The 27858-nt window shown below is 42.0% G+C and overlaps 1 long non-coding RNA gene across 1 annotated transcript in view; it reads left to right on the top strand.

Moving 5' to 3' along the window:
- Nucleotides 1-10288: 10288 nt before the first annotated feature.
- Nucleotides 10289-27858, top strand: part of LOC110365796 (uncharacterized) — a 23438-nt gene continuing 5868 nt past the window's right edge. Inside the window, exons 1-4 of the long non-coding RNA XR_010467087.1 lie at nucleotides 10289-13335; nucleotides 13978-14114; nucleotides 14391-14616; nucleotides 18679-22141. This is a non-coding gene — a long non-coding RNA (uncharacterized LOC110365796). The remainder of the gene's footprint in view (nucleotides 13336-13977; nucleotides 14115-14390; nucleotides 14617-18678; nucleotides 22142-27858) is intronic.

The raw sequence follows: 27858 nt of genomic DNA, 5'->3' as shown, positions 1-27858 counted from the left end.
AGCTTCTTAAGTACATTACCGCACCGCTCATGCCCTCTTGTTATGTCTCCATCTGCTTTATTGCTTGAACCTGTGATTTTGTCTGGCGCGTGTGGTATGCTTTGTACTGCGTGGTACCTCTAATCCCGGGCCTTTTTGAATCTCCCTTGCTGCTGGTTTGTGTAATGCACTGCTGATGTGGAAAAGAATGAATGCACATCTTACACAAAAGCAAAGGAAGACTCCCGTTTCAGGAATGCACTGGCAGGAATCCACCAGACAAAGATTTAACTTACAACCACAAGAACGGACATAAATGGTGCATGATTGTCCTCCTGAAAGAGCCCAGGAATGCCCCTGGACCTCCAGCTGGTGCTCACCCCAGGTACTACCCCTTACACATCTCTGCCTTACATGTGTGAACCTACACAAAAGCACCAGCCTCTGCTCTAGGCGATGATTTGTATGCAACACAGGTTTTTACTACCAACCTTCCACCCCAGCAAAAGCCTCTCCAGCCCTGTACCTTTTACTGATAGGTATGAAACGGTTGGTGATAACTGGCATATTGGTGGGCAGGTGTTTGCTTCCCTGAGTATCAATACAAGAGATGGAGGAGGAGTGCACGGACAGGCCAACAAGTCAGAGAATAAAACTGTCTGTCGTCTGTATTGTGCAGCCTGAAGAGCCCAACTTTCAGCAGTGCTCCTTTCTGCTTTCATGCAGTTGTCTTCATTTTGAAATCTCTTTGATCTGATGCTGCCCTTGTAAGATTGCCTGAAGACAGATGATTAGCTCAGTGCCAATCATGTATTTGGCACTGAGCGGTAGATAAAATACCACCTCTGCCCTTTAAGATCCCAGTTGAAGCTCCAGCCCTGCAGGATGCTGAGTGCCCTGGGAGATTCCTGTTTTCTTTCTATTCCTTCAGCTAAAATGTTACAAAAATCATAAAATTTCTTAAGCTGAGGCCTCCAAAAAGTGTATCTAAAAGCACATTAAAAACATTAATTTTATTAAGCATGAAGTTTACAAATTATGAAACCATGAGAATGTGAAAGAAACTTGCCTTACACTTCCAAGATAAATTGACAGCAGAGCTGATGGAAAGTTTTAAAATATTCCTCAGATCTCCCATTGTTCTCAGCATCCTGAATTAAATCTCTAATATTGGTGTAATTATGCTTACAAATACGAGTTTAACTTTCATTAAGAAAAATTAAAACCTTAGCTCAGAGCAGATGTGAAGTACAGAAGTAGTGAGCATTACATGATTCTCTCTAGCTTTTTATACTGTGCTTTCTGTCAAGGAATCCATTCAAATGACTTAATATGATCAGTGTTGATTGTATCCCTGTCCCTAATGGTGAGGAATTTCCACTTGGAGATGTTGCTGGCTCCAGGTGGTGAAGATCCATGACCCGTCTAGAGGATGTGCCAATGGCCACCTTGTGTACGTACCACTCCAGGCTCTGCTCTGACCAGGTATGAGGACCAGCTCTCTGCTTTTCTCTTGTGATTCTTGTGCAGCTGTTGGAAGGGAACTCACCCAACCACTGCAAGTGACTCAGGAAATATATTGCAAATCTGTTCCATTCTGGCCACGCTCCAGTGCGAAACACGCCTGGACTGGCCAGCAGCGAGGGTGGAAATCCACACAGGGACGTTCTTCGCATTCCGGGGCACGTGCTGCTTACCGAAAAAAATAAAACCAAGAACTTTCCACTGTGTACAGGCGCTGAAAGACATTCCCTCTCTGACCGTACTAGTGCTGGGAATACTGTGGTGCCAGCCCCTGTGGCTGGTAGAGGAAGAAGCCCACACTCAGAAGTTGCTTTGCTCTTTCTCAGCTTGATTACATTGTTGAAGTGGCTAAGCAAATACTTAGAAGAAAGCAGGCAGGTTGTGTTTACCCTCCTAAGCTCTGCCTTGTAAGGCCAGACCAAAGGCTCACCCAGGCCAGCACCTTGTCCCAGAGGATGCCCAGAGCAGGTGTCATCATAAGTGTCCATATGGTCATTGTCATCTTTTCTCTGCACATTCTCCAGCCCCCAGCAATTATCAATCAGGTGCTTGCCAGAGCCACTGGTAATATAGTTTTATTTTAAAATGTTAATAAATGCAGAGCTGCTTATTCACAGCTAGTGAACAGGAGCACACATGAGCAGTGCAGGGTGACTGCAATAGGTGACTTGATAGCAGAGGAAAAATAGGCTGAAAGGCTGCTCAGGAGGAGCTTTGTGTTTTAATTGCTGAAGACAGTTTTAATTGCTGCCTTTAACTGCTTAATGGGGGTGGTGCAGAGAAGGCAGACACTCCCCTCAGAGGTGCCCGGTAAAGGACAAGCAGCAGCAGGGACAGGCTGCAGCAAGGGAAATTCTAGTTAGATACAGGGAGAAAAAAATCACCATGACAGTGAACGGGAGCCCAGAGAGGATGTGAAATCCTCACCCATAAAGATATTCAAAACTCAGTTATATGAGGCCCTGAGCAATATGGCGCAGCTTTGAAGTTCACTCTGCTTCGAGCAAGGGGTTCCTTCCATCCAGAGTTATGCTTTGACCTTATGAATCCGTGCCCTTGATCTTTGACTTTACAAAGCTATGATCTTGCTATATTTAAAACGATTTTCCCCGACTCTAGAGACACCCTTGCTACGTGCTGTCTGCGTCCTTAAAAAGCGCATTTTCCTTTGCACCAGTCTGTGCATCCTGAATGTACAGCCCACCTCATTTTTGTTATTGATCCCTGTTATTTTAATCCCTGCTATCCTGACTGAATTTAATAACAATTTTGTTGTTAGTTACACATCACCAGAACATCTGTTGCCAACACTTCCCTAGAATTCTCACTGCATTTGTATAATTTGTAGTGCACAGTCCTGTCGCTAGACCTCCCTCACTATACAACATGTTAACTATACAACATGTATTACATGACACATTTCTTTTATCCTCCTTGTGTTTCTACAGACGCAGAAAGTATTGTCAAAACACCTTTTTTTTTTTAAATCAATGAAAAGATAAAGACAAGGTCAAATCTCCTTGTGCAAGTTCATTCGCTGCTTTCTAGGAGCTGGCAAGTGGTTGTCACAGTACAAAGATTTGTAATTAGTAATTTTCAGTAGCCTGTTCTAAAACATTTCATATAGGGTTGTTTTCTGTTTTCTCTTGTCCTAAATAACTAAACAAATACTTGTATGTCTGAGTTCCATCAGCTTCTCTGAGTGCACTCTATCACACTGCAACCAACTGGTGCCAAACTGCAAATATATACTGAACTGTTGATGTCGCAATGGAGGGAGCAATGACCTAATGCACATGGCTCCCAAAACTCATAGTCCGCTGAGGTCAAACCCAGGCGATGTGTCCACGTCAGGCTGTCCCTCCGTCACCTCCTCGTCAGGGTTTTTTGCAGGCGAACCAGTTTGGCGAAGAGCAGCGACATTTCTCATGTTTTCACTCGCTGATGGCATAAAAACCAATGTCAAATCATTTTAACTTCGTCCCAGACTTACACCCCATTTGCAGCTTTGCTGGCACTTCCAGAATCCCTGTGTGCTAGAGGGTTATGATTTCTGCTCCGCAGATGAAGAATAGAGACGCGAAGGGACAGATTTTCAGAAATTCTCAGCATGCACTGATGGGACCAAAGGAGGACAACTCTTAGATAGGCAGCCAGCTTTCTTCTTCTTTTACTCTTTTTCTTCTTCTTCTTAATGCTAAGCACTCAGCAGTTCTCAGCAGCCGCATCTTTGACATGCTTATATGGGCCTTGGACTTTTCTTTTAAGGAAAAAAAGCTGGCTGTTAAATGACTTGCCCGAGCTCACACAGGGTGTCTGTGGCAGAGCCAGCAATCCAACCCAGATCTCCTAAGTCTCAGGCCAGCCTGAACCACAAGACCATTCTTCCTCTCACAAAGATGATCCCCATCCCACAGGAAAAATATTCTAACAGGATTTAAAAAAAAAAAAAAAAAAATAATCAAAAAATCCTATAAAAATACTTAAACCTGAACAAATATGTAATAATTGCTATTCAGAATCCATGCAGGGTCTAATTAAATCCATATTCCATAACCTTAATTTAAAACAATCCCAATATTATTTTTAGGTTTTGGATGTGGATTTATTGCTTCTATCAGCAGCATGTTTGGCACCCGATGCCATACAAAACTCTGTGTGTTTCATCAAAGTCCTGGCAAAAACCTTTACTTTCTGGCCGGCTGCTGTAGGCTCGCAAAGAATAACCAGCAGCTTCATTTCCCTCACATGGTGGCTCAGATTAAAAAACATCCTTATTGCTTATGCTACTGTACCCTTAGAAAACTGGGTGGCTGTGTTACTGATAATGTAAGCAAGCCCTTTCTCATTTGCGCTCCAAGCCACGGTTTGGGATTAAGCTTTAATTCCGGAGATAGGAGTTATATAATAAATCAGAATATGACTTCTAAGCGATACACTTGCTGACCTTCCAGTGCGAGCAGGGGCTGCGGTGCCGTGCTCAGAATCCCAACACCAGCAAACTCTTTCATCTCCTCAGGCGGAATTTCATTTTGCCTCTTGATTTCCAGTGCAAGGTGTGTGTGATGTGCGAGAGTTTGCAGAAGCCTCCAAAGTTGAGTCAAGCTGTTGTTTCACACGTGAAAGGTGTTGTTTTCACACGTGAAAGAGACAGTAAATGATGTTCTCTTCATACTAATTGAAAATAAAGGCACGTGGCATCGCATATCTCCTGATTATTTGTTTCCTCCTTTTATTCATTGTTTCATGCTTCTGCAATTCCAGGATCAGTAAGGGGAACTAACCACAATAATACTGTTTTTTACAAGATTTCTAACTTAGTTTTGGTCGGGGGTAAGAAACTTGAATATTTCTGGTAAATTAGAACAATGCTGCCTCTCTGAACTGAACTTGAAGTCTGTTCCCTGAAGAACTGCAAAGCGGCTGTTTGTCCTTGTTTCTTAAAGCTTTCATTTTGGTTTATAGAAAAGGGTTAAAGGCAACAGCAGGAAAAAGTGAAGACATCAGAATAACTCAGGCCAACTGCAAAGCCAGGACATTTCTCGTGTTCTCATCCTGGGTACCTGCTAGGATAGCATCTCTTTTCTCATTATCCCACAAATAATAAAGGCTCCTCTTCATCCCTCAATCACTGTCTTGGCCCTGAGCCCTCAAAGCAGATGTGGCGGGTGACATTATAAAAATAGTAAGTGAACAGCAATGGCAAAGAGCGGGCTGGACAGGAGGAGGACGGGGACACAGAATTGTCCTGCAAGCGTCAGACAAGCCCAACAGCAGCAATTCCTCCTTTCGGTTCACTCTCTGTCCTTCTCATGATGGGACTGTGCATATAAAATGTCAGAACTTGGCAAAAAATCTCTGATTCGATAGTGCTTGTGTGCAGGTCAGTGGCAACTGCTGCTGAAGGTGATTAAACCCTGACTCCAAACTCACGCTTGAGCAGATGATCAAAATTAAACTTGTGCTTTCAGAATGCTCCCAAAATGAACTGACACAAGGACTAAGTGAGGTTTGTGCTTTGCCACTGAGATGTAGCCGTATGGAGAGAAAAAAAGCAACGTAAACAGAGGAGCCGTGGTCCGTCATTGCCTCTTTATCTTGCTGTGATATATACATCCAGCCTTGCTTCACTTTGCAAACCACTGTGGCTGGAAGCATCCATCACCCGAACGGTTGGGTTGGATTAATTATGCTCAGCCAAAATGTTTTAAAAGAGGACAGCAATGTCTGCAGCAGTTAATCCTGTCCGTTCAGGTTGTCCAGGACATGGGCATTTTACACTTCAGTTCAATTACAAGACAAATCTGCTAATGGGACATAATCTTTCAGAGTAAACAAGGAAGCAAAGCACTAATATTCTGGCAATTGATTTATGCAGGGTAAATGGTGCAGAGTAAAAGCTTCAGGAAGCCACATGAGTCAGAACAGCCAGGAGCTTGTCTGGTGCTGCTTTCCCTTCCTTTCTTCCATAGAAAAAAAAAAAAAAGATCATTATGTGAAGACTCTTTTTAATTGATCTGCATCCAGGAGTCAACTATGGCCAAAAGGACACATTATATTCAGTGGGGTCCCGTCCTCCTCTTCCACCCTCTGCTTTTGGGGTAGCAGGATAAGCAAGGGAAGAAGTGAATCAGAAAAGCCTTTGCTGTGAAGAGTGAGATTCCAGGGCCATGTGTGCCTGGCAGATGGGGGGCTGCAGAGCTGGGGTGCTCACCAGGGTCTCCCCTCTCTCCTTCATCCTTCAGCTCTGCTCTCTGGAGATGCTGCCAGTGAAGTCACTAAGAGCGTGTCCCCTGCAGAGGAAGGAGGTGTGAGTGCTGAGCAGTTTTTTGATTAAACAGACCTTTAAAGGTTTAATTAAAAGCAATTTCAAATGATGTAACTGCCTTCCCACACAAACTCAAATTTCCCAGACGAGCTGATCAAACTATTGCTGTGTAATTCCGTGCACATGCCTGTATCTACGCACACACACATACCCTGTTATCCCTGGCACATTTTTAGAATAGATGCAAGAGAAATAAATGCGAATCCTTTGTAGCTTCTGCCCCTTGTGAGGTTACTTACAGCACGGCGGCTTTGTAACTCTGCCGAGTCACTAATACCCTCCAACAGCCATTTGGACATCATGTTTTCATTAAGCATTTATAGCAAACCAACTGCAATTAAAGATTTATAAATCCTATTGCATTACAGCACAAGCCAGAGCAAGAATTGCCCCTGAGGTCAGCTTTCCTTTTTTTTTGTCTTTCTGAGGACAATAACACATTGGGATCAGTTATCAGAGAAAAGTGCACCCTCTGCTTCTTCATGGGTTTCTCTAGATGATCTTAGTTTTGATGGAAGCATTTTTTTTTAGGACATAGTATTTATGGAAGGAAGAAGAGCCTGAATATCAGAATACACCAAAAGCTGCAAGCCAGTTCAGGGAGGCTTCCCAAATTCATTTGCATCCCTGACTCAGTTCTTTCAGCACAAGCAGGGATTCAGCATGTTATTTCCTATGCCATATACATATAAATGTACTTCAGGTGACGCACCTGAGCCCTTGGAGGGATGTTGGTGCAATGAGCTTGAACCCAGGTTTCCCAAGACCCGACCTCTTCCCTAAAAGATCCAGCCAGCTGTACGGCACAGCTGGATGCCGGAGAAATGTGCAGCTGGATTCTCTTCAAACATGAAGCATAAGAAATTTAAGTGGTTATTTTGTTCTGGAGGAACCTTATACCTCAGCCCAGAAATTGTTGTTGAACTCATTCATGCACCTCCATTTCCAATTAGCAAATTTCACCATAAAGGATGTTGAAAGCAAAGAAAGAGTTATTGAAATCCGAAATTATACTGTGAAATGATGACATTGTTAAGATCAAAAAGGGCATTGTTATAATTGGGTACATCCAGACTTTTACAGCAGATTTGGAACTGAAGTCATGTATAAATATTCTTTCTCAGAGTACCCATGGGATTGTGTTTTTCCCAAGGACTTTGAGGCTTTACAGGCTACTCTAAGGAGAACAGTGTTTGCCCTTTCTCTTAAAAGTTGGACCACACTATCCAGATTCAGTCCAGCCTGATCTCTGCTCTTCTGGAATGAGCAGGGAGGGCTTTACCCATTTGTTTACTCAGACTTTATCAACTGTTACACTGTGAACGCTTAAAGTCACACCTCCAAATTCCAATTTAGTCATCAAAAGAGTGGACAGACTTCAAAACAATTCAGCACTTCACCACCTTCAGGAAAGTCGGTGTTTCAGCGCAACAACGTTTTGGCTCCAAGAGAAGTCGCAACCAATTTGTGGATGTATTTTTTCCTAATTTTCAAGACTTTGAGGGTTTTTTTTCCACCTTTCTGAAAGACATATGTGTACACAAGCTGTGCAGCACACCCACAAGCGCTCTTGCTCTTAAAGGGTGGTGAATTGTTTCCGGAACGGTTGCAGAAATGTGTGAGTCGCAGCCTGATGTTTTCTGTGTGTTGGTCTCCGTGGCAGATGAACCCAGTTGTGCCCAGTTGGTACAAAGCTCCGGCTCTTCCCTCTGAGGGGGATGCGATGGGTGGGCTGTACCAGCACAGGAGGGACATTTGGGACATTTGTGTTCTTGGTTTCATGAAAAAATACTCCTATGGATCTTGTGCAAAATAGCTGCCACCTCTCCATGAATATTCAATTCTCTGTGCATGTGAAAAAACTCATTCTTCTCCTCCAAACTTGGATTTTTAAGCATTTCTTATGCTACTCAAGGTTGTGGGGAGTGAGCTGCTCAGACTCAGCTTAATAACACACTCTCCAGGACACAAAATCCACCCGTTGCCTGTCAAAACTCAGCACTGAGTATTTGGCTGTTTGTACCTAGGCTGGCTCTCCCCAGGGACCAGCGATAACGTTTTGACTTGTGACAGATGCTTCCTTCATAAGGATATTTTCCAGGCTGACTTTTCCCCAGCCACCTCATAAAAATAGTCTCTTTTTAGCTGAAATGAGTTATTTTAGTTGTTGTTGGGGGGCGGGGGGTGTTGGCATCCTTTAAAATTTGTCTTTTGATTAAAAATGAAAAATATGAGGCTAAAGTAATTAACATGTGTGTTATTGGATGTACACTGATGATTACATTATAGGACTGGTTATCAAAGGATTACAGTTAAGAGGTTTAATATTCTCCAGCTGATCCTGTAGCAAATTAATCTGGTCTGACCTTTACTGTTCTTTGTTATGTCACCATAGCATCATTTCAGCTGTATCATCCCTTACTGAAAGTTAAAGAAGTAGGGAATTTCAAAAGCTGATCTTTTAGGAGAAAGACTAACAAAGCAAAGCTTAGCTTGTTCATCATAACTGATCAGTTGAGGAAAGTAGATCTGAATTGCAAAGCATTACACTGCTGCAAACCTTATATTCTTGTTATAACCAACAAACTGTGAAGAAATCCATCATCTCTATAAGGATTAGGCTCAGTACGAGATAAAATGGGAGCTGCTTGGCGCCACATATATATTGAATTAAGTGTCCTTTCCCTAGAAACAAAGGAAAATATGAGGCCAATAGCTTGTATTTAGCTATCTCATATGCGAATCCATCACATTTAATCCCCCAGTGTCCACACAAAACCCACACAATTACGTGTTTATAAGTGACAACGCAATCTCACAGCCATGAGGTCATAGCGAGTAGAGTGGATTAAAAACACGCTACCTCAGTATAATAGATCAGCCTTCATAGATAAGAAAAGCTGCACAGTGACAGGTCTCTGAGCTTTTTGTCTGACTCAGCAGAGAACAAAAGACTAAACCCATTAAATAACTGATATCTGCTTTTCTCTGCTTTTGCTCATCTCCATGTAAAGTGATCTTAATAGATGTTTTTACTACTGTCAGAAGAACAGGTTTGTCACTGATCAGGTCTGTACAGATTGATTTTCCCATTGGAAGTGCTCAAACGCGCCGGCGCGAGCAGTCAAACACGCCATCAAACACACCATTACAGATGCAGGAGGAGCGAGTTTTCTGTCCCTGTTTCGCTCCCTCCATGGCACGTTTTATTTCTCTCTATCTTCTGGGCAGTCCATCTCCTGCTTAGGAGTTTGAGTGTTGAACCGCTGATTTTTGCCTGAGGATTTTTGCACCCATAGTTAATTAAAGCCAGACCAGCGAGCAGTTAACAAACTCCTAATAAATACCTTTATATCTAAGCAATACTGAAAGATATCTCCCTGTGCTTGGAGAGTGGGATTATTCCACTAATAAGATAATAATCATCATCATCATTGTCATCATCATCTAGACTGAGGACACGGATCCTCACCTTCCCAGGGCTGAGCTCATTCACACCAGCTGATGATTTAGTCTTTGGTCATTCGAGTGCTCCCTACATTCTGAAAAGTTAATTAAGAATAACAGAGTCTCTCCTGTGAACAATGGCAGCCCTGTTGCTTTAGTTCTTTTAGTAAATACTTCATTTCTGAAACCAGAGCTCTTTAACTGATTTGTGTTACAAGAGTAACTTTCCTTTATAATTAATTAATTGGTTACTTAGTTAATTACTTAGTGATGTGATGCTGCATGGGTGTGTTATGGTGCTGGTGTCTCTGCACAAACCGTAGGGGTAGGTGTGTGTTTGGATGGGACAGAGATTGGAGCAGCAGGATGAATTTCTCACCTCTCGTTCTGATCCTTCTTCTCATCGTAAATGTTGTCATTTGAAATCTTATAAGAAGTTATACCTATGGTTTTAAAAACAATTATATATATATATATATATATATATATATATATATAGTGTAAAGTTGGTGGCTTTTGAGTAGAAGTTTTGCAGTGTTTGGCTCTGCAGCTCATCCTCCTGTTCCCTGAATTTTTATAATTTTAATTTAAAAGAAAAAAATCAATAACAACAACAAAAAGAAGTCTACTTTCAGATTTCTCACATTTCTGTGGCTGGAATTCCTATGGATAAGACGCCTCCTTACAGGATCAGATGTTGCTGGATGCTGCTCAGTTACCGTGATTTACTTCCTCTCACTTTGGTACAACCAGGAGCAGCCTCACCGTGGTGCAGCGAGCTGCTCGAAGCCCCTGAGATCACACAATCCCGTTGCATCATCTGCTCTGCACTCAGAAAACTGGTTTTCTTATCCCACCACCCAAAGGTTTCAGTTCAGTTGTCTATGAATGATATTTTACCAGTTCTCCCAAAAATTCTGTAAGTGCATGGATTGACACTTGAAGCGTTTAATGAATAACTGTGCTGTGGATAGGAGACATTTGCTTATATCATCTATAGGAAAGATTTAGCATGTAATAGCATCTAATTAATTCAAGTTCTAGTACAACATTTTTGGAAGAATTATAGGTATTAAGATTATTTTCTTCTAAAATGATTTGTATTTATTTTGCTTTCAGCTAACATTTCCATAAGAAATATATTTCCACAAGAAAATATAATTGTAACAAATACTTAGTTCATGAAAGTTTCAATGTGGGTGTCTGAACAGGATGAATTCTCTCTGGCTACCTCCGTTCTTGATGATTCATTTCAGACCGTGATCAGAACGTGCCCATCGTCAAGCCAGAATTTGCCAAAAGAGTGTTTTGAGTTGCACGTTTAATCTTCTTAACCAAATAAGTTTTTTGTAGTGAACATCAACCAGAGTGTTTCTAAAAATTGTTTAATATACTCAGATTGAAATGCCCACCCTTAAAAATGATGGTTTTTAAATTTCCATTAAAACCTGGAATGCACTCAGCTCTATTTCATTTCATAAAAGCCACCCTAATGGACATTTCTTCAGAGCTCTGTCTTTTGCCCTGTACAATGAGTTTCAATTAAGCATCATCTTTGGGGTTTTGCATGTCTGGCTCATGATTTAAAAAAAAAAAAAAAGGAAAGAAATCCTACCGTAATTCATTGCGTTTTCCAAAAACTTATTTTACAGTTCATTTTTACCAAATTATAACAAATCTTTGAACTGTCAGGAGTTTGAAGCCAGTTTTTCAGGGCAGCCTTTCCTCTAGTTTTTAATATAACGTTTTCCATTCACCTTTAACTAATCTCAAGCCAGGATTATAAAACAGAAGTACATGGAAAAAGTATCTGGTGAAAAAAGTAAGGAGGTCGTGCTTGAGCACCAAGCAGGTTTGTTTCATGCTTGACCAGCTCTCATTTTCATCTATAAAATGTAATACAAACTACTTGTATCTCCTTTCTTTCGAGCTGTAACTGACCTGCATTAACCTGGCTACTCAATACCATTGGTTTTATCTTTCCAACACAATAGACACAGAAATCCTTTTTTCCCCCCTTTTCTCTTTCTTCTCCTCCTATTCAGCTGCAGCACCGTTTGGGAGAATGGAAAAATTAATTGATTTTCCCTAATGATGTCTGAGTGAGCAGATCAGGTTCACTGTGGACAGCAGCTGCGGTTTAATTTGTGAGTGTGCAATTGAAAATTAGACACTCATTGGGTTACTGCACCTGACCGTGGGGCTGGCACACTGCCTGCTGGGTCTTAACAAAGTAAAAACCACCAAAAAGTCCGGAGAAATTCAAGTGTCTGTGCAGATATATAAAAGGAAGATGAAACAGCAAACGGGAGGATGACAATCCATCCTTGTTTGTTCAGAAATCGATATAGAAGTTAAGCATTTTCTCAAGGAAGTCCAGAAATGCTGCGGTCAAGAGCCACTTTAAGTGTTACTATTGCATTTGGTGGCGTTAAACCCAACTCTACTGTTCTGGAATTGGCTCAAGAACCAGAAAGTGAAAGAGAAATACCAAGCAAAAAGCATAAAGTGCAAGGTACTGCATACTAGTCAATAGTTTGAAGTGCAAGCAAGTTATCAAAGTATTATGTTTTTAAGCGTTTAGAAACACATTCTTAATTAAAATAAGACAATTTCGATCTTGATCTATATTTTTATCCTGAAATGGACAGTGTGTGTGAATATTGTTGAGGTTTGGTTTTGTTGTTGTTGTTGGGTTTGTGTGTGTGTGTGTTTGTTTGTTTTTTCTAGTTCTTCCCATGTTTAAACTTGAGTTGTTTCACTTCCAGAAGTGGTGTTTTCTAAGAGAAAACAACAAAAAGCATATTTTAGGTGTCCCTAAAATAGAAAAGAAATGCCAGTGTTTGGCTCATTAGATTTTTCCATTTGAAATCATTAATATTTTGCAATCTGGATGAAGCTGTGGCTGTTTGTACTCTGAAATGTCAGCCAGCACCTTCCAGTTTCATGTACTTGTCATCGTTTTACAGGCTTCAGGTTCGTATTACGAATTGGCAAGGAGACTTTTCAGGTCATCTAAGTATTTTCTTATTCTCTTTCCTTTAATTGCACTCTTACAGTTGGAAGAAAATCAAGAGCCAAATTGTAATTCTGGGCAAATCTGTTCACCTTGATATCGCGAGGGCAGCTGTTCTGCAAACCCCAGGGCACGGTGGGCTACGACACATCGCATAGAGCGATAGAACACCAAGGGCAGTGGAAATAATGTTATCAAAAAAGGCACTTACAAACCCCAAAGATGATGCCTCGATGAAAGGATGTAAAGGGTGAGTCGTAGTCTAAATTCTGGAGTAAAGAGTAGCCAATAAGTTAGTTCAGAAAAGGTGGGAGAAAAGCTTGTGCAGTTATTACAAGATAATCCATCCAAAGAAAAAATTCCATCTTGTCTCCGAGAACTGGAAGTTGCCCCAAACCCTGTGTTTTCTCTGCCTTTTGCAAATCCTTTGCTTTCAGTGCGTTTCCCTGTGTGTCGGAGGGAATTCCCGCGCTACGCTGCAGCAGCTCCAGCAGCACCAGCAACTCGCAGAGCAAGACGAGTTTGTGCTTGAGCTCCCTGGGTAAGTGTGGGATGCACAAACCCTTTGAATGTTTCAAAAGCTTTTCTCTTCTAGAAAACATGACCATTTGTCAAGTTCCTACAGCGAAAGCGCTTTGAATTGAACGGTGCTACAAACCACAGCCCTGCAAGTCACTATTTCCATTTATTCTTTTTCTGCAGTCCATCTTTTAAGTCATTGCAGCAGGGGAAGGTGAATGCACTGATTCTGCTCTCCTGGCACAGCAAGTTTGCTCTTCTTTGCATATATACTGTCCAAGCCAACATAAAAGATTTCTCTGTCCAAATACCCATTCTTCTGCTGCTTTGGGCTCTGAAAATGAGAGGATTTATCACTTGTAATTTGGTATTGTCCCAGATTAAAGGGAATAGATGTGCACTCGAGCCACTGTTGACATTCCTGGCAGGTATGGATAGCACAGGCAGTTTAACATTTAAAAGCCAAAAAACATGAAGAACAACCTTCTGTAAGCATTTGCCTTCATTGTGACATCTCAGCTGTGCAGCTGTTCTGTAATCTCCATGCCAAGGAGATGAAATCATCGACTTGTTTGAATTCTTGCTTTTATCAGAGCAGAGCTGCTATCATAATGGAAGGACTAACTTCTTGCCAGGTTAATTGGTTTTAATTTGTTCTTTGCAGGAATCTTCTGACTCGACTGTCATATGGCATTTATGTAATGCTGACCCTCTTCAAAGCACTTCACCAAGCGCATCTATCTTGGAAAACTGCCTTGCAAACTCTGCTTTATGGTTCTTCCCTTTGTAGTGTACAAAGAGGTTGGTGGCCTGATGTTCTCTACATCTTAAACTATTTCTAGTTTTCAAAAGAAGCGATGCTATCTCCCATCATATTGTATTGTGGTTGGATGGTTATCTTGGGTACTTGTATCAATATGAATTAAGGTATAAACCAGGATTTTGTTTATAGGAGACTCTTTTTGTAGCAGCAGGCATCTGATGTATGAGGAACTGTAATTCTAAAGTGAACTGTGTCACCAAGGCACTCAGAGTAGTTCCTGAGGGGTTAAGTTGTGTTTTTATCTCTCCTCTAAGGCTGCAGATCTTCCTTGTAACAAGTAAAAGACAAATATTCCCAGAGCGGCAGAGGCGTGTGGTTTGGTGTGGCTGAACAAACACTTTGTGGAGGGACAGAAGGCACCAAGGAAAGGAGCGTATGAAGGAAGGGAGCTTAGAGAAGATGCTGGAGGAAAACCATTCATCAAACTTCGGGAAAACACACTGCAAATATTCCTGTCTTTAGAAAAATTAATGACTGAAGGTAATATGATTGCACTGGGACAGATAAGCTCCTTGCAAAATGTGTTTCGTGATATTAAAGTAACTCCAACTGTTGCAAGAAAATCGGTGATGGAAGCAGGAATGGGTGTCCTGGACACAGAGCATCACTCTGCTCCCGCTTTTACACCCGTGGAAATGTTGTTTACACACTTTCTCTACTGTCATTTTAGCTTAGGAAGGGCCCCTTTGCACCAGCTGTCTTAGTTTTTGAGAGCCTCTGCCATTCAGTTTCCAAACCCGAACTTTCTGCGTTATATTTCCTGCAAACTATTCCTGGCCATTCCTGCTCAATTGTATTGAACTTGAGCAGACTGGTACTATTTCAGAGGAGTTTGCAGACAACAAATAGCAGCATTTGCTAAATAGATGACTGCCAGATTCTACGTGGAAGAGCAATAAAATACGAAGTACATAACTCAGCTCCACATAGCATGGTCTGGCTGCTTGCCCTTTTGCCTCTGAATTGCTTTTTGAATCCCTGCCCTGCCCAATACAAGTGAAATTATTCTAATTATACAGTTTGAAAGAGTCCCTAGTGACATGCTGGATACTGATCATTTCCTAGTTCACTGCAAAACAATTTCACATATAATGCGGATTACACAAAGGGTCATGAGCTCATAGAAACTCTGAAACTGTCTTGAAAGCTTTGTATTCTCTCCCAGTCTAGGTCACTTTTGGGTATGGATTAAAGAAAGATGATGAACCTTCTGTTATTTTTAAAGTAAGCTTCTAGATATTTTATTCTTCTTAATCTCAGACTTGCATCCTCTGAAGAAATAGAAATCTGTTCTTTTCCTTATTCCATTTTCAGATGCATGATGAATTAACCAGGTTGTGCTTGTCAGCTCTGTTTATTAAGATGGACCAAACCCAAGCCCCAGAACCCAAACAACATGCTCCCCAGAGGAAGTTCAAACTTGGATCCAGACTTTTTACCTGTTTCCCCTTTTGAATGACCCAAACCCAAATTTTAAGGATGTTTTCCTTGAGATTTGTTCTATTTCTAATGACTAAGAAGAGGACCTGCAGCAAAGTCCTGGTCTCTAGCTCAGGAGGAGATAAAATACAGGTATAAAGATCTGGCTGTTCTCTGAGAATATTTTTTTTTTGCGGAGTTGTGCAACAAAGGCTGTTTGCATCACCACTGTGTTGTAAATTAACCATCTAAACAGGCCCAGGAAGACGGATATAACACCTTCGGTCATCATTCTGTCTCTGCAGGTGACCCGTCCCAGCAGACCCGGGCAATGAGAGTCTTTTATGGTAACATCGTCCCAATCTGCAACAGCAGAAATTGTTTGAATGTCTTTTTCCTCATTGACTGTCTCATGCTCTGAGATTCTTTGTATCCCTGAACATGTGCTTATAACTACAATTCTGTATAATTGAGGTCATCACATTATACAGCCAATTACATAAAATGACCATTGTTAGTCATAATGATCTCTCACAGGATAAAATGGGGACAAAACATGCACTTTGCAAAACTCGTGTCTAATATTTTTCCAGGGCTGGTTATTGTTCACCGTCTGGTAGGTTTTAATTTCATCAAAATTTTGAAAATGGAAAACTGTCAGCAAGGTCTATGAGCATCATTGGGCTTCCGTCACAGACAATTCCCCACGCTGGTGTCTGGGGCTGTAATACTGAGCTTATGGGATTTGACTTAACACCAATCAGCAGCAGCATCAAAAATATGAAGTGAGAAAGAACAATATTCAGAAGAAGTGAAGGTCTCCCTCTCTCCCCTTTCCCTATTCCAAGCCTGATGGATTTCCAAGAGTCCAAAACAAAAGATGTGCTCGGCTGTTGTAATGACCTCACCTGCAAAACACTACGCACAGTCATGCCAGCACAGATTTTTCATGTGCATGTAATACGCAATTATCCAGCACTGGTTTTCATATCAATTTTTTTTTCCCCCGGTAGTTTAGTCAACAGAGAAATAGTCACGCACCACGCAGCAAAGTGGTGGTCGTGAGCAAACATGAAATAATTGCCTTTAGTGCGGGGTGGTGACCTTGATTAGCCAATAAACCAACCTACATTTTTGCAGAAGGCTACACCTGGACACAAATTCAGTGTTGGTGTTTTTAATAGTCTTGTTGCAGCTTCTTTATTCCCTTCTGTTAGCTTACTATTCTGTTGTGTGGTTGGTGGGGTTTTTGTTCAATTCCAATGTAGCAATGGAACTAGAAAGAGAAACACAGCAACCTAACGCAGGTTAACTCTGTGTGATCTATAGGATACACCGGTCCCTATATTTTGAGCCACGTTGCCATGATGTTTCCGTATGTATTGCACAGTTCCTTGGGAAAAAAAAAAAGAGAGAGAAAAAAAAGAGAGGTCCCATGCTCAAAATTAGCAGTTCGCCCTTTGTATCTGCTGGGGAATAATTAATAAAACCCAACTTTGGGTCACAAAATGGGTAATCTCAGCGCTTACACAGACAGCTCCAATCTTTCCCAATTCCACAACCACTCACAAAGTCGAGCAGGGGACTGAGAAACTTTTTCTAAATTAAACTTGGCCTGGATGTTTTGGTGAACTTGTCTCTGTTCTAATAAATATTTTCCCCCTAAAATTACGGAATTGTCTGTTTCATTTCAAACTGTTTCTTCACCCCAGGATTCAGAAAGAGCGATGTTTTTTTAATGTGGAAATTTCTTGCACAGGTCCTTTTGTCCTTTGAGCCAAATACCATTTTATGTTTCTTAAAGATTTATTTATTGATACTTTTTTGGCCCACCTGATCAGTTACACAACCACAGATCACAGACGGGATGTAACCACCAGTTGAAAAACTTTGTGAAAAGTGTCTCGAAGCGGCCAAAGCAGCTTTATCAGTATCACACTGATTTATTTAGCACATCCAATGATTTACTACAACAGTTGGGTTATGCTTGAATAATCTCTTTCTTTATTTTAAATCTTTCTTGGTCTCTTCTGAAAAGTCGACACATGTAACCACTATTGTTTTCTATTCTAATCTTTTCAAAGTTTTAGGGTTTAAATCATCTCTAATAAATAAAAACTTTCAGTTGAAACATGAGAAGGAAACTTTTTGCTTTCCAACTACTCCTGACCATATGGCACATTCAAGTTTGCTTTAGTTTGGGGTTTTTTTAATGCTTTCTGCTTCTGTTTGTTTTGTAATTAAGAAACTACTTGAATGAGAGAAAAAATATATGTATCTTGCCTATCTCAGATCCTTTATTATATATAGAGCTCAACTTCTTTGAGGTTTCTGACAAATCCCATTAATTTTCTTCCTGTTACACACTAAGGTTTCGATGTTTAGCTCAAGCTGAAGTGCTGAAATGGCAGAACCAGTCGGCACTGTAACTCTCATGAGATTTCCAGTTACGTTTTGGCAGCCTGGAAGGCCAAGCTCTGGATATTTTGGAGAGATATCTACGTTAATCTGTTCATACCTGTGTCATCCATCAGTGTGGATGGATTAGCTATTAAGTTTATTGTACAGGAAGGCATTGCCCGCAGCAGTTTTTGTGGGTTTTTTCCATCCTTATTGCTGGGGAGCTGCAGAGATGTCGAACAAAGTGACGCTCCTTCACCTGGAAAAACTTACATTTTAGTGGCATTCTTTATTACAGGTCCTCTTCTTTTCACAAACCCTTCTTTAGGCGAGGGAAGTGGGGTCAGTCCTGATTTAAAGACAGGAAACCAAAGCTCACAAGTGTAAAAGACTTGCCCAAAACAACGGCAAAATCAAAATACAAACACAGAGCTCTCGACGTCTCCTCTGGTGCCAAAACCACCAGCACATCATTCTCTCCCCTTTGCAAGGAAAAAGCTGCTGGTTCATGTCTCCCGGGGCAGATTTCCAAACCAGTGACTACTGGGATTTTTAAAACTAAGCGGTTGTGGGGGAGTTGGGTACCTAACCAACCTTCCCAAACAAGTTCTTGTGTATCTTGGAAACCTGATCTTTCTCCTGGGCACAGAGCATTTCACGGTCCGTCCTCTGAAGATTTCAGAGCCCTCTCAGACATCCAATTGTCATTTTAACCTTTTGCAGGGAAAAACTGTTCCAAGATCTTCAAGTGCAGCTCTAGTCGTTTTTCCAATTGATAAACACGCCACGGTGAGTCCCGTCCCTTCCATTTCCAAAGGCATAAACAAGGAACAGACCATTCTGGGTTTGAATCACAACCAGAGTAGTGAAGTCCTGAAATCCAACACATTATCTCATGGTAAGTACACTCCTGTTCTATATGATTAATATGCTTTCTACTTAATTGAAGTGTGACACACAAAGCAAAAAATGTTAATTGAATTTTATAGCTCGTGGAAGTTGCCAGGTTCTTGGGAGATAATTTTGCTGAGGGGGTAACTTATCGTTTCAAGCTTTATTTCTTTTTGGTTTTGGAAGCATTGAAGGAGCATTAGCTTGGAGAGACAGTTATTTATTGGCCTTGGTTTCTTGCAGCTAATGGCTATTTTATTTTTCAGAAAACATGCCTCCCTTGGCTCTTAACTACAGTTTGTGTAAAAACCTCATTAAAGGAATAAAACCAACCGTGTTCACCAAAGCTCTGATCTCGAGCCTTATCTCAGATTTAATCTCCGTTTGAAATGAGGTCTGACTCCTGACCCGCTTCAGTTGAACATCCCATCACCTGCCAGATTCTCTGCTGAAATACAACTTGTCTGTTTCCTTGTGACTCAGGCTGCATCTAATGCTACAGCAGCTGCTTCTGGGAAAGCCGGCTCTGAACTTGTGCTGGCCTATATATGGCCCATTAAGACAGGAAAAGAGATAATTAGTGCGATTGTGAGACTATCATGCATCGATTTTGGTTGTTTAGAAGAGGCTTTTGTTATACACTGAGTATTGATCATTGTATAGAAATGAAGACATTTGTAAGGTAATTGCTGCTTCTGCAAGTCCATGCAATATATTTAAAACGTAGTAGCGCTAGATCTGTGATCCTCTGTAAACACATTATGCTGATGCAGAAACAGAAATTCCGCACCAGAAGTACGTGCGCTCTCCAGAGTATTAAAGACATTTATCTGGCAAAAGCTTTGCCAATGATGCCTGGAAGACCACATGCTCCAGTCTGTTCTGTTCATGGGGGAGATAAGTTTGACATATATGTATATTTATATATCCTCTGTAACAATATCAGTAATTGCTCATTAGCTCTTGAGAAGCAGCCCTTCTTGATTTCTAGCAGATTGGTTAAGTTTGGGTCCGCTCCCAAGGAAAACTGAAAATAAATAAAGTTCGTCACTTCTCATCTAGCAAATACCTGTTTGCATGTGCAGGAAAAGACAAGAAACCCACATGCTGTCTCATTGGCAGGTTTATTAGAGGAGCCATTAGCATTCTTATTAATGGACCTGCTAGATTTTCTTATTAGTGGAGTTGCCAGACCTGCAGCAAGCCAAGGTCTCTTTTGCTTCTTGTTACGCTTTTAGCCTCAGTATTCATCAGACGCACAAGCCAAGGTCAGCTTAATTAAATAAAGCTAGTAGTCAATTTGGAACAGATATTCTGATACAGAATATGGGAAGAGAAAAAGAGAAAATTAAAAAGCAAATGAGATAAAAGAATAATAGACTATTTCCAGCTGCTCTGTGAAATCTCCCCAGTTTCTCCACACTCGGCTGCACTCACCAGGCTGGTGTGGGGGTCAGTCCTGGACCATTTTGCGTAATGGACAAAGCAGCACCCAAAATTATGGGTTTTGGCTCAATAGAAAAAGAGTGGTAATCACATATCCCAGCACCACCGCCACCAAGAAAAGTGCATTACTGACCTGTGAGATCTCTGATACAGAACCAGCCCCTCCTCAGGTTTGCTTTCTGAAGCTTCCTTCATGCTAAAGCAGCACCTGGCAGATGAGTGGGTATCAAGGCATGCCAGTCCGGTCTGTGGCTTTAAACTACATCATCTTCATCCCCATTACAAAGAAAAACGGCTCCTTTAAATACCCGTTATACTCCTGGATAATTGCGAACAATCTGCTGTGGTCTCTAGGGAGAAACCCTCAAATCTTAGACTGCTTGTACCTTGTATTTTAAAAGTATTGCATTAAAGCCCACATATGTTCCTCGATTTTTATGCAGAAATCACACTAATACGCTTAAACAAGAAATCCACTCATTTTCAACATGGAACACTTGTTTACAGATTTATTTTTGCTACACTTGGATACAAGTTTCAGATCACTAATGCGGGGTCCTCCTATATGGCTCCTATTTTTTAATTAATGAATAATGTTGACCATGTGCTTGATAACTTGTCTTCACTGAACGATTTTCTGCTGTGCCATGCAAGTACAGAATGTACAATACTAATTAGCTGTTTTGCCCATCTAATTAAAATGTTTTGCGTATGCCAGTAAACGTAAATGCACAATTAGCGCATATTTAGTTAAAAGGCCAAGCAAGATAAAGTACAACTATTATTAGCCAGAACAAAAATCTTCATGATCTTCATCCATATTGAGGTGTAATTAAGTTTGTAAAATGTGCAAATCAGCTCAGCTGATTATTTAAGGTTTGGAAAACAGGCCTAAGTTAGAAAGTACAATGCTAAGGATTTGGGTGGCGTGGGTGACTGTGGTTTCATGACTATGGTTACTATCAGCTGTTTGTTGTCTACAGACTAACTATAAAAAGCTCCTAAGCCAAGTGTGAAAGTAATTAGCGTTAGGAAGTTGTGTTAACAGGAATGAGAAAAGTAGTCACAGGAGATCTTCATTACAGATGAAGAGTATTAAATGTCAGTTGTATCAGATGGTTTGTGTTGTTGTGTGTCTTTCTACTTAAACGTAGGAAGTAAGTAAAAGTCAGCTCATTGTCAGCTCAGTTTAATAGCAAAAACGAGTTTGAGGGGAAAAATGCTGGAAAAGCATGTTCTCTCTCTGTTGTTGAGTTTTTGCTGACTCGATATCTAGAAATATTGCACTTTTCAGTGCTTGAGATTATCTGGGATTATAAAATGCTTGAAGAGTGAGCATCAGAGCAGATAAAAAGAAACTTTCATCCAGGGAATCTGCAGCGTTCTTCACCGTGGTGTTTTATTTTCAGGTCAGAGGTAATTCCCCTCAATCTGAAACACAAGGTCTTTTAGAAGAGCGCTGCCCCCGACACAAATTAGCGCTTTGCAGCAGCCTGACAACTCATTTTCTTTCAAACTTACATAGGGAACTAATTAGAGGGTTTCAGCTTATGTACCTGAAAACTGACCACGACATCACATTGCAATAATCATCGCTGCAGCTCCCACTTAGTCCAGTTGCTTCCAGGACTGGAATGAACATCTCAAAGTCTGTCCTACTGAATTCCTGGACTAAGGATGTTCTGTGTCCATCTGGGAGGGTTTCTCAGGGTGATGCCCAAGCCATGGCACCCCCAGGATTTCAGTGCAAGACTTCGCTGGGCTCCATCCGACGCTCCACGTGGCCCGTTCGGGATCTGCTATCCCTTCAAGTGGCACCAACAACCAGGCTCCCGCGAGGAACAACCAGGTATGTTGACACCTTGAACATGTGGAGGTAAAAGAGAGAGAACCACTTATCTTCTCAGTAAGAGTATTGCTGATTGCCTTTAAAGAGAATTTGTACTTAAAATAAGAATATTATCTTTATATTTGAAAAAAATTTAGCTTTATTAATATTTACATTTTCTTCCCCCTTCTTCACTTCTTCTCCTGAAGTTTAATTCCTACCTATTTCACACATAGCAAAACATTTTCTTTCCCATACCTCTCTAATTCTGAGTAGTTTTCAGCAAAGGAAAACAGAGAGAAGCAATCGAGAGCTAATGAGAGGTGCAGGCTGATATCAGACCCCAGATGGGCAGGGTTTATGCTTGTTAAATGTGTCTGCAAGTTCCAGAAAGCTAATTAAAGCTAAGCATATTCTTCTCATCTCACAGGTACTCTGTGTCCGTGGGATATAAGATACCAAAAAAGACTTTTGTTTCCCCGATCCTTTAACTGTGTGTCAAAGCAATCAGCCCTAGATGATGTTTCATCTTTCTTAAGGTGTTGCTAGGTCCTAATTACCCTCAGGGCCTTATAAAAAGGGGAGAAAGTGCAGGGAAGGATTTCTATGGAGACAGTTTTCTTGCCCTCCAGGATCTGTCATTAGAGGCTGCTGCAACGTTTATTTGCATGTCGTAGTTCTTACAGGGATGGACTCTGCATTTATTAATACAAGGATATATTGCTGCTTCAGTGGATATTTTAGCAAACTGATTTTCCTCACACTGTAGCCAGGGCTGCCTGTAACATCTCCAAAGCTGAGCAATATTTATACTTCTCAAGTCTTTGCTAGTTCAGTTCAACCAAGGAAAACTTCCACCCTGGACCAGCGGCCTTTCTGCTGACTAGTTTATTATATTGCTATAAAATAACAGTAAAGCGGAGCAAATAATACAGTTTCAGGTGGAAGTGCTCGGAGCTGAATCAAGCTCTGAATGTCCCAACCTTGATTAAATCCCCAATGTCCTCACAGGTGGAGGAGTGGGAAAAGTCCTCGATTCCCTAATAACCTCAGCTCTACATGCTCCAGCGCTCGGGCACTTTCTAATAAAGGGCTTTAGGAAACTGGGTATGGATTTGGCCTACACAGATACCTATATTTTTATGATTTTTTTTTTTTTTTACGGTTGCATTTACTGTGAAGGAAGGAAGGGGTGAGAAAGTCAAGTTCCGTGCCCAGCCCCAGAGCCCCAGCACTTTACAATATTCCTGCACTCCCAAGGACCAGCAGATTCTTGGCAGACCGACGTTATTGTCGAGCTCACCTAAAATGCTTATGGCTGCTGTCAAACTCTTCATGACATGGCAGAGTACATCATGTTTGTGGATATCCTAGCCTTTTTAAATTTGATTTCTGACTGTTAATTTACCCCATGCACCCTTGTAACTATATAATCACAGTCAATTCCTTCATTGGGGTGACTGAATCCAAAGCTTTTGGGCTTTTTTGGGTCATGTGTGCCAGACCTCCAAGAGACCTTAACTAACAAGCCCATGTTCCTCTTCCTCTTTCATGTACTCACTTTCCAGGATCGGTCTCTTTCCAAAAATACCATTAGTTTTGGCCCCATACCTATGCCATTTCATGCTGGTATATGGCTGGAGCAGTAAGGATAACAACAAAGCTCTCTGTCTTTCAAACATTTCTCTTTCAGCCACAGTGGGGACCTTTTCTTTACATCCTTTGTATTTCTATGGGGTAAGAGAGGGTGTTTTGCAGTAAGGGAGTTTGGTGCCCAGTGCTAGTGACTCGAGCAGCATCCAACAGGACTGTTTACTGGACTTGTTCCCATCCCATTCTGATATTCTTCAAACATCAGGGGGAGTTCAGAACCAGGGGCACTAATATACTTTAGTCCAACTTACAGCATTAATCCAATGCATTATGCATTTAAAATAAAGGGAAGAATAATGCAGATATTGAGCTATACAGGGACAGAAATGGCAGGAGAGGCTGGCCCTGGAATACTGTGCTCTGTTTCAATGGCTGCAGCAAGAGTCGGTAGCTGGCAGCTACTGATTAAAAAATTCTAACAAGAAATTAGATGAACACTTTTAACAGCAGAGTGACATAATCCTTGGAAAGAAATTACTGCAGGAGTGACTGGACCCTTTTATCTCTTCAGAGTGGGGCCAGATGCGTTTCTAGAAGATCTGCCGGGCTAAAAGCCTGGACTTGGGTGGGCTGTGAACTGGGGAGACTAGAAAGGGGCTAAGTAACACTTCATCTCTCACCTTAAACTTTCATGAATCAGTGAAAACCAGACTTATTCCTTTTGAATGCACAAGCTCCGAGCCATGACAGAGTTTTACAGATCCGTGAAGTCTGCAGAGTAGGTGTAATGCGATCACAGTATTTGCTCACAGTGAAAAGGACACAAGAACTCGCTGCGCAATGTGTGCGCTCGGGGAAACTGCCCTACTAATGTCCCTGCAAAGGAGAAGGGGACACTTTGTGTGTCATTCAGCAGCTCTGAGAAAGTCACATCATCTTCTCTGTCCCTCTGCAATTAAAGGGGAAAGGATCTGGGCTATAAACCCCACTGGATAAGTGGGGGAAGCCCTGATACATAGCCGCATTGCTACGAGGTTCTTAGGGACACGGGTTAGTGCTAGAGTTAGGTTGGGTTATGGTTGGACTCAATGATCCTGAGGGTCTCTGCCAGCTGAAATGATCCTGTCATTCTATGACCACCAAACCCTTAGGAACTTGTAGAGCTCTGGACACTGTCCCTGCTCCCTGGGGAGGATGGGTCACCATCCGCACTTCGAGATGGAGAAAGCTGCTGTCACTTGTCAACATCACCAGTTGTTTTGTTGATTTAATCACAGGAACCGATAGGTGTGCTGTGCTGCGATTCCAGCAGATAAATGTGGGATCAGATGGGCAGCTGAGCAAGAGCAAAGGGATGTGGAGGTGCCTGTTCCATTGGCAAATTGCAGGGCAGGGCAGGAAGGGTGAAATGGAGAAGCATTAATGCTCCATTAGCTTATCTGATGGGTGGAATTAGGCCAGTTCAGTTTTGAGGGTTGGGTGGTTTATTTTTTCATGTTTCCTATTGACAAACATCACTTTTCTTGCCCTTCCTCTCATGGGGAAGAGTTCATTACTTTCCCTCCCTCTCCACCCAAGCACCTGCCCCAGCGCTTCCTGGGCTGAGCGCACATCATCTCAGCTTCACATCCCAAGTTTTGGGGAGAAATCGCACTGGTTTCCCATTTGTAGGCTCGGAGTGAGGGTAATTTATCCCCATTACCTCAGCAGGCCTGACCTATTTTCACTGTCTGTGGTTCTCTGCTTTCTGGGAGTGATGAGACTGGTATACAGCAAAGAAAGGGCCCTATCTGAGCCAAGTGCTATTTGTTTAGAAGAAAGACTTTTAAGAGAAAACAGATTTTAAGGGTAGTAAATCACTCCGTGTCTCTCTACCTAGAGCTTACTTATCCCCTGATGTTAGATAGATGTATTTCTGGGGGGGGTGGGGGGCAGGGGGGGGGTAGGCTTTTTCTAGACACTGTTTTTCTGGACAGCCCTGCACTGTTGACTGCCCCCCCGATCCAAGGGTCCTGTGGTCCCTTACTCCCAGCTGTGGCTCAGCAGCTGCTTCAGTTCGCTGAGACCTTGAAATTAGGCCATACCCTTGTAACTGAGTCCTCAGCATTTGCTGAGAGATCGTTTATTGTGTTGTCCTGCTCGTTCCCTTCCCATTCAGGCAGGAAAGTCTTATACAATAACTTCACCTCGTGGAAAAGGTCACGTACAGAGTTCACAAAACACTGTCTCTCTTATTCCTTTGTTTATTGGTTAGTATCCCTATGCCCATCCGATTAACCACAAAACAGGGGAAACAGGGGAACATATTTTAAAATACTCTCTATTTTGGCACATCCCCCATAATTTGGAAGTATTTGGGTTGAGGCTTTTGGTTTACATTTATCCCAGTTTCAGAAAAATCAGGACAAAGCTCAGCTGGAGTTTCACAGTTTTGCTGAGTTTCGTAGAGAACCCCCATACCGAACCACTGCAGTTTTTATAGGTCTCCATCCAGCCCGTAAATCAGTTGAGGTCGACTTGAAACTCAGCCCAGGTATGTCAGGACAGCCCAGCAGCCGCGGGACTGATCCAGACAGCTGCATGGAGCCTTGTGCAGCCCTCGCCTCTACTCCGTTCTTGCTCTGCCACCCATTTTCTGCACGTCCCATCTCTTCTGTTATACCTCCGATGGTCCATTGCCACCAAACCTGCCTGCTCTCCCAGTTTGCCATCACACAGCCCACGTGCATCAACACCAACATCCTCACGTCAGCGATGTCCCGTGGTAGGAACAGGCAGAGCTGTTATCGCTCTCTGCAAGCCGCTCTTTCCTCTCTGCATATTTTTTTTTGAGTGTCAGATGTGGAAAACCGAACAGGATGATCACTCAGCATGTACCTTGTGCCTGCTGCCCGCTGGGAAGTCACAGCAAACATGAAAAATGAGAGCGGGATGAATTTAGAAAACACCAAATTGCTCAAAAGGCAATGGGGCAAACTAAGTCCAACTCCACTGTGGTTTTTCTGGTCTTGATAGAGTTGCACCAAGCCACAAATACTCAGATGTTCCACTGATTTGTCAGCAGGCAATTGGTAAAAATCTTTTAGCACTTTTACTTCGGGAGTGATCATTCTTCTTCTTCCCACAGAACTCCTGTGGGTATGACGAGGCGTTCCCCAAAGAGCACTCATGAGCTCATCCAGGCTGACCCCACAAAGAAACCTTTGGCCCAAGCATGAACACCGAGCAGCAAGTGCTCACTTATCACGGCACAACTGCTCGTTGATGCTCCACTTGGTCTTGCATCAGTTTGCCCACAAGTGTTTCCATGGAAATTAATATGCAGCATCATACCTGTTGTGTCATGCCCAAGCTGCTGTTTTTCCACGGGATGTACCACGTGCCAGCCCTAGAAACCCTTGGATCTGTAGGGTAGTGGTTACCCAGTGTCTGTGGAGCAAATGCAAAACATACCCTGGGTCTGTGGAGCTGGGATTACTTTACAAACTGTGACACGTTCACAAAGTGTCTTGTAACCCCTGCAGCCACTGGAGGTTTGCCCACATTAAAAGCTTTTGCAAGGATTTTAGGGGTCGAACGTAATACAGCTGTTGTAAAACCTAGATCTTCCCCTGAATCTACATTTAAAATTACCAGGAGAAAATGGATCAGCGGGGTGCAGAGGTGTGTGAGAAAAAGAGTCACATTAAAGGCAAAATCCAGGGTTCCAGGGCAGGATAGTGATGGTCGGGTAGCAGGATGAAAGGATGTAACCACATGGTCACACCCAATGTATTACTTTAATTTTCACCTCATCTCCTTAAATCTGCCTCTGGTTTCAGCCACCACCCATCAGAAATACTATTAAATTAACTATATTGTGTTGATGGCAGGGTGTTTTCTCTAGTAGAAACACTTTCCTCTGAAATTAAGTCCTCCAGAAACTGCTTCGGAGAGCAAGTCTGATCACATTCAGAGGAAGACACATGATGTATTCATTGTCCACCCCTATCAGTTGGATCTGCGAGTCCTGTCGTTATGGCAATTAATTATGTCTTCCAGTGTTTACCCACATTTATGCTGCAGGGACTTGAGGGTTACACAATGCATGCTTGGGGCAATATAATTTCATATTCTTCTGGAACCTCAGTGGGCACAGTGAGACC

The sequence above is a fragment of the Columba livia genome, chromosome 18 (assembly GCF_036013475.1).
Source record: "Columba livia isolate bColLiv1 breed racing homer chromosome 18, bColLiv1.pat.W.v2, whole genome shotgun sequence".
In the NCBI taxonomy this organism is placed as follows: domain Eukaryota; kingdom Metazoa; phylum Chordata; class Aves; order Columbiformes; family Columbidae; genus Columba; species Columba livia.
The sequence above is the reverse complement of the archived record's forward strand: the minus strand, read 5'-3'. Positions and strand labels throughout refer to the sequence as shown.